Source organism: Lathyrus oleraceus, chromosome 2, assembly GCF_024323335.1.
Source record: "Lathyrus oleraceus cultivar Zhongwan6 chromosome 2, CAAS_Psat_ZW6_1.0, whole genome shotgun sequence".
Taxonomy (NCBI): Eukaryota; Viridiplantae; Streptophyta; class Magnoliopsida; order Fabales; family Fabaceae; genus Lathyrus; species Lathyrus oleraceus.
Genome location: NC_066580.1, coordinates 264,696,411 through 264,703,579, shown reverse-complemented (window position 1 = coordinate 264,703,579; position 7,169 = coordinate 264,696,411). Strand labels below are relative to the sequence as shown.

Below are 7,169 nucleotides of genomic sequence, written 5' to 3'. Positions count from 1 at the left end.
TGGCCTAGGTGGCCATCCCCTGACGAGGACTTTATGACTATATCATCGATATATACTTGCACGAAATTCTCGATGAAGTCATGAAACATGGAATTCATTGCTCTTTGGTAAGTCGCAACAGCAATTTTCAGACCAAATGGCATCACGACCCATTCATAAGTCCCCAATGCGCCTGGGCATCAAAACTTCATCTTAGGTACGTCTTCTTCAGCTATAAAAATATGATTATAGCCATAGTAATCATCCAACAAGCTTAAATACTCATGGCCTATGGCTGAATCGACTAGCATTTCCTCCATAGAAATTGGCTACTCATCTTTAAGTGTAGCATTGTTTAAGTCACTAAAATCTATGCAGACTATAAGATCCCCATTCTTTTTTATAATCGGGACTATATTAGCTAATCACTCGACATACCTAGTTTTCCTTATGAACTTGCTTCTGAGAAGCCATATGATCTCCTCATTGATATCGACATTATTTCTAGTGCAAACCTCCTGGGCAGCTGCTTCACCGGCTTCTTGCCTGGCCGAATTGGTAGCTTTAGTTCCACTATATCTCAACCCAGCCTTGGCATTTCATTGTGGTCCCAGGTGAAGCAGTTTTTAAACACTTTAAGCAGCTCGACCATTTTTTCTTTCACGTCTGATTCCATCTTGGCGCTGATGTACGTTGGCCTTTTCACTTCTCTGTCACCCAAATCTATTTCCTCTAGAGGGTCTTGGGCCTACATTTTCATGTTAGTTTCTTATGGGTCTTTTTCAAATCCTAAAGGCTCGTTGTTGTGTATAAAATCGAGCCTCCGGCTTTCTGAAGCTATTTTCTTGCCCTTTGGACAATCTCCGCTATTCTCAGAGCTTTCTGTCATATCCCAAATTTGTCCGGGAAGTTCAAAACTTTCATTAGCATTTTTTTGCCCAAAGGCATGACGCACAAACTTATGGCTTCAGGATCTCACTAGAGGAGGAGATTAGTTTTTTTTCAATCGTCACTTTAACATTAGGGTTTTACCAAGCGTCAAACCCTAATCCCCATATCTAGTTGCATTGTGGATTTGGACCATATTGCATTTGGGAATACCTAAATGCATCAAGATTCTTTGATAAATAAAAAAAAGCTCATTCTACATATACCTCGTGATCATGTGGATAACTAAATTGGTATTTACTTGTTTAAAACTGGACTAGTTGTTACAGGGATTTGATTGGTTTGTTGGTCATCCATTAATCGTGGTGCATATCATAGTCCACGATGCCACTTACTCCCTTCATATGTTGCCTCGAAGGCTCGCATCTCATTGATTTAAGATCTTAAAAGCATTATGGCTTATGATTGCATCTTATCAACAAGCCCTTTGGTGGATTTACAAGTTTGGTGCATTGTTATGGACCATCACATCTCATGACAAGCATTTATATTGAATATGCATATTTCCCGCTCACATCGGCCAATGCCAAAGAACTAGTGATAAATGACCAAGGACTTGCATTGTTGGGTCATGATTTGAGAAGTTTCATAAGGATTTAGATTTAAGGTTTTTTTTTTGCATTTGAATGCATATAAGAAAGAAAATAAACTATCTATATGAACTACATAACAATGTCATTTGATCTTAGATCATTAACTTGGATTTATAAAACCTTTTTTTCACATGGGCATGATGTTTCTAAATTCTATTGATAGGGCATAAATTTACAATTGTCTTGATAAACTTCATGGATTACACAAGTTCTAGCCTATGATCCGAGGACGTGATTACATGTCAAGAGCGAATATTCAAGCTTGAAACAGCATGTCATCTAACCATGACACCTCCCTGCACTCTCTTCTTCAAGTCATTCTAAGAAGTCAGAAGCCATGTCCATGACAGGGTGGTAGAAAACATGAACATAGCCTAGCACGCCATTTCAAGTCATTCATCATGAGCAAATCACATTAACCATAACTTAATGCACAACATATTCGGCGAGTCAGTGGATCCTACATAACAGAACCAGCAAGCATAACATCAATCATTACAAACCATAAAATGCCTAGTATTTGAAAACTAAGAAATTTGGTATTGTTGCAACCCCTTTTCATCCCAAATTCTCCATCCCAATCATATCTTCAAGATCCATTATGTTGGGCCATTGGTAGATACATGCTTCGAATTCTGATCTTGGCGCCATGATTGTCTAAACATCATGTATATAACCTGGAAGAAAGTTAAACCATGAGCAGAGCAGGAAAAAATTTGGAATGGCAATGTCATGATACATATAGATGAAATCCTAGCTACAATGCATTCTGAGTCACAATCAATACATAGGAACCATAAGGCTAAAGTGTAGCACAATCCATAAATGCATAACATGAATTTAAAACATGAACATGCTACTTAGACCAAGGTCAGGGTGAATGCGACCAACCCCTACTACAAACCATCCACATGAGGCATGTAGCACACAAAAAGACATTACTCGGAATCCCGCTCTTTGCTCATAACATACCTGCTGCAGATCCAACATAGACGTACATACAAGTGTAAAAACATACAAGATTTAATTCTCTTACTGTAATTTCTACATACATGCCAAGAAAACCCCAATGCATAAACACTACTGAACCAAACTTGGAATGGGAACTAGAACCTGCTGCAAAACCTGCTAGACCTGTAGGACACAAGTTGAACATTGTTTAAAGCCTTGGTCAAAAGAAACATGTCCAATGATCCATACCTGAAACATAAACAAAACGACCCAAAAAATAACAACTTGGTTTGCTTATCACAAAACCATGGTCTAAAAGACGGCACAGTAAACGTCCCACATCAATATTAAACCAACATAATTTGAATAGGCAGACACCTAAGTTAGACAGAAACCATGAGTGATGCGCAACATAACCATAGTGCAATACACCTGTTGGAGAACCTTCCTGCAATAAAATCATGAATTGCATACTAAGAGACACTCTATCATATCAGTCTACCAAAACCAGCCTGCAGATAAACCAGTTACGAATCAGGACGTGTGAACATAATAAAAACACATAAACAAATCCATCAAATACTCACATACAAAGGATAAATTCGAATGATGATGTCATACCAAAGAGGGGGACCACCCAAGTTTAAAATCAATCCACACATTTTCCTACAGACAAAATAAGCAATGACTCACAACAAAATTCAGAGACGCATATCTTTGGTCCCCACAAAATCTTGTGAAAATTCCATCTAACAATTTGATTTGATGCAAGATTTTCCAGCTCATTGATGACACCTGGATGAAGGACCACAATCTCCTGGTATAAGTAGCGTTCAAGTCAGTGTAAAAAAGGATACGAAAAAACCCTGTTGTTTTGATGCATATCTTTGGTCCCCACAAAATCTTGTGAAAATTCCATCTAACAATTTGATTTGATGCAAGATTTTCCAGCTCATTGATGACACATGGATGAAGGACCACAATCTCCTGGTATAAGTAGCGTTCAAGTCAGTGTAAAAAAGGGATACGAAAAAACCCTGTTGTTACTCTGCACAAATCATGACCAAAATCCAAATCAAAAAACCCCTCACTAAAGCTCGATTAGTTTTTGTTTCAACTCGGATTTTCATACCGAAAATCAGAACTTGAAGTGCTTAACCGTTGTTATCACCATCATAAGCAGCTACGTAGGAACGAGAGAGAAGGAGAACAAAAGGCGCAGAAGGAGGAAAACGAGAAGAAAGCAACATACCTTGAGGTTGGGTCACATCGCCGGTACGCTCGTCAGAAACTCTGTTTTTCGGCGAGCTTTATATTGCCCCATTCTGCATTAATCTGCATATCTCTTTGTATAAATGTTGTGTGTGCCTTTTACCATACTGTTGAGATTTGTTTACTTGTTTTGGTTACTAGTGAATCGTTAGGTTTCGTTTGCATATGATTGAATCTGTAGTGTAGGGATAGTTTTTTTGTTTTTTCCGATTTAGGTTTTAGGTTTAGGACGGATTTTGGATATGCTGAGATCTCGGAGATTCCATTCATAGATCCAGGATGATGGTTCAGGGAAGGCTGTCTCATTTGGTGGTATTCATGGTTGGAAGGAAGAAGAAACGAATGAGAGATATGAAGCGATTGTTTTGGCTTGCATGTTATCTGGTTTATCTATGTATTAACATTTTACCGTTTGAGCATCATTTAATGACTATAATTAATTTGAATGGACTTTTAAGAATTGGTGAGTCCCAAGGTAGCACATGCATTTGCCGCGTGTGGGAGGCCAAACGGTCACTTGACCGGTGCCCCTTCGTATTCCGTGGTCAATAGACGGACCGTAGATCTTGGGCTTAAGTCCCACTCTTCTTTTTTTTGCTGGCTGACTGGTTTTTGTGTGGGAAATTCTTGGGCCTTGGGGCCCATTCTGTCTCTTTACTAATTTGGAGCATCTTGTGGGCTTCAACATATTGGGTTTTAGAAGTTTTTTTCTTCCTGCACCCTGCTTTTTTGTGGGGTCTGTTTATTTATTAGTTTAATATTTTCTTTAAATATTAAGAATAATCACGATTAAATAAACAAGTGATTAAATAAACAAGTGATATAATTTTATTTTGATTATTACTTATAATTTATGTTTTATTTATTATCTCGCTAGCACATTATAATTAATTTTAAAAAAAAGAAGTTAATTATTAATAGATAGTTCCTTTTAAAAAATGGACATAATCTTGGCCCAACGCCAAGTATTCCCATGTAAAGCCCGATTGATGCTAACGAGTTCGAATCCAAATCCTTTCTTTATTAATATACTCCTTCAAACTTTTAATTCTAAATTTTGGATGAAAAGGAGTATATTAAGCGCCCGCTTCACTATCTCTCGAGTATTCGAATAATTGGCGTTCGCCATATTGCTCGAATCCTCGTCGTCTAATTAAAACCCTAAAACTTACAAGTTCAAATCTAATTTCTAAAGACTTTATTTTTATAATTTAAACTGTGGATGCAAAGGAGTATAGTAACCGCCCGCTTCACTATCTCTCGAGTATTCAAATAATTGGCGTTCGCCATATTGCTCGAATTCTCGTCGTCTAATTAAAACCTTAATCGTACAAATTCAAATCATTTTTCGAAATTAATATAATACCTAAAAACGTTTTAATTTTCAACTTCGGATGGAAAATAATGGGAGGTGTTCGCCTCACCACCTCTCGAATAATTGAATGATTGGCGCTCGCCATATTGCTCAAATTATCGGCTTCCAATTTAAAACACGTTAAATGAACTTCGATAAAGAAATGAGTGACGCACGCCCCATTGTTCCTTGAATAAGCAAGTGGGAGGCGCACGCCTCACTACCGCGCATATTCAATTTCCGCAAACAACTTTCAATAATAATTTAAACGAAAAGGGAGTAAAAGGCGTTCGCCTTGTTATTCCTCGAAAGAATTGAACGATTGGTGTGCACCATACTGCTCAATCTTTTGTCGTTCTTCTTAAAAATACCAAGTATATGAAACCTAATTTCTCGCCCCCGTGTGACCAAAAACTTAAATCTTTTTAGAAAGAATATTGTTTAATCCTTTCTAACGCGTACAACAAACTAGTGCTTAAGCCTCCACCGAGAGTAGACATGCCAACGTTTAGCCTTTAAGACGCGATCTAAATAGTCGTTCATAAAAGACACCAACAACCCGTAGTTCCCTGAACTACGAATTCTATGATTTCTTTATTGCACCATAAGGATACATAGGCACGAGATTGAGAGATCTTGGCGAGCACACAAATAAAAAACCACCTTTTTCCCCCCTTCTGAGGTTTCCATCCATATCTTTTCAATATTCCTATCACTCAAAGAAAAAAAATAACATTCAAATCACAAATTAAACTAAAAGGTTCCTGTTGAGTACAATGGACGCGAGGGGTGCTAATACCTTTCCCTTGCATAATCGACTCCCAAACCCGAATATGGTTGCGACGACCATTATTCTGGTTTTCAAAGATTTTATCGGTATTTTCCTATTCCTTCATTGGCATAAATAAAGTTAGGTGGCGAATCTGTTCGAACTAATTTTTTTTCGTGACCATTGCGAGAAATCGTGTATTTCGAGATGCGACAGATGGCGACTCTGCTGGGGATAAGCTCCAAGCTAGAGAGAGTCAAGCGTAACTTAGTTCGATTTGTGACGAATGTTAAAATACAGTTTTTCTTCATTATTTGCTTCTTTATATCTTGATGTATTATTTATGCTATGTGACTTATTCTGCTATTATATTGGGTGATCTATGGTGTTTGACACATGTTGTGAGATAAGATCCGTACCCGAGCTTTGAGAAGAAATTAGAACCCGAAGTTGTGTAGTATTAAACCGATAGGTATACACCTCGTTGGGAAAATATGAAGGCTCCACCTAGAGTAGATCTGTTCAGAATTTCCATCACAATATGGCTAGCCCATCATTGCAAGGAAACTTTGAACATGGTCCGTGACTCTAGGAACCTCGCCTTAAACTGAAGTCTGTCTTCATGATTGGCGATTGTGTAGTATTGAACCGAAGGGTCTACACCCTGTTCGAACAATACGAAGATCCCACTTAGAGTAGATTGATTCATAACTTCCATCTCGATGTGGCTAGCCCATTATTGCGATGGAATGCTGAACATAGTCCATGACTTTAAGTTCTTGTCTTGAAAATTGACAACCTTAGGAGACATCCTTTGTGTGTGGGGTAAAGGACATAGAACCTCCGTGTAAGGTGTACCATGTGATATATATATGAAACCTGGATCCCTGTCATTGCATAAACATCATATTGCATTTATTATGAGCATAGTAGAATCATTTAGACACTTTTTATTTTTCAGGGAATTTCAAAATTTTCAGTTGATTAAGCATTCAAAAGTAGATGGAGCCAGGAAAGAGGAAAACATTCCAAATCAAAGCCAAAGTACCATGTGTGAAAGAGTTCATTTCATTCAGAGATGGGTTGACTAATATCCGTTGAGACACATTCACACTTAAATATGGGAAGATTCTACATTTGTTGTCTATACCAGTACAAAAGGATGCCATTACCGCACTAGCCCAGTTTTATGATCCACCACTCAGAAGTTTACTCTTTAGAAATTTTCAGTTGGCTCCAACTTTGGAGGAATTCGGAAAAATATTGGACTCTCCTAAACAGAAGAAGGGACCTTATAGGGCAC

At 37.9% G+C, this 7,169-nt stretch overlaps 1 long non-coding RNA gene across 6 annotated transcripts; it reads right to left on the bottom strand.

The window, feature by feature from the left end:
• Positions 1-1,602: 1,602 nt before the first annotated feature.
• LOC127119096 (uncharacterized) lies at positions 1,603-4,334 on the bottom strand. Of its 6 annotated transcripts, none has more exons than XR_007802619.1 (3): positions 3,724-4,334; positions 2,073-3,458; positions 1,603-1,980 (listed from the first exon to the last, which is right to left on the bottom strand). It is a non-coding gene; the product is annotated as an uncharacterized LOC127119096 (long non-coding RNA). The 6 variants fall into 6 exon arrangements; XR_007802617.1 differs by having other exon boundaries at positions 1,603-2,197; positions 2,412-3,458; XR_007802620.1 differs by having other exon boundaries at positions 1,603-2,983; positions 3,059-3,458.
• Positions 4,335-7,169: the final 2,835 nt, after the last annotated feature.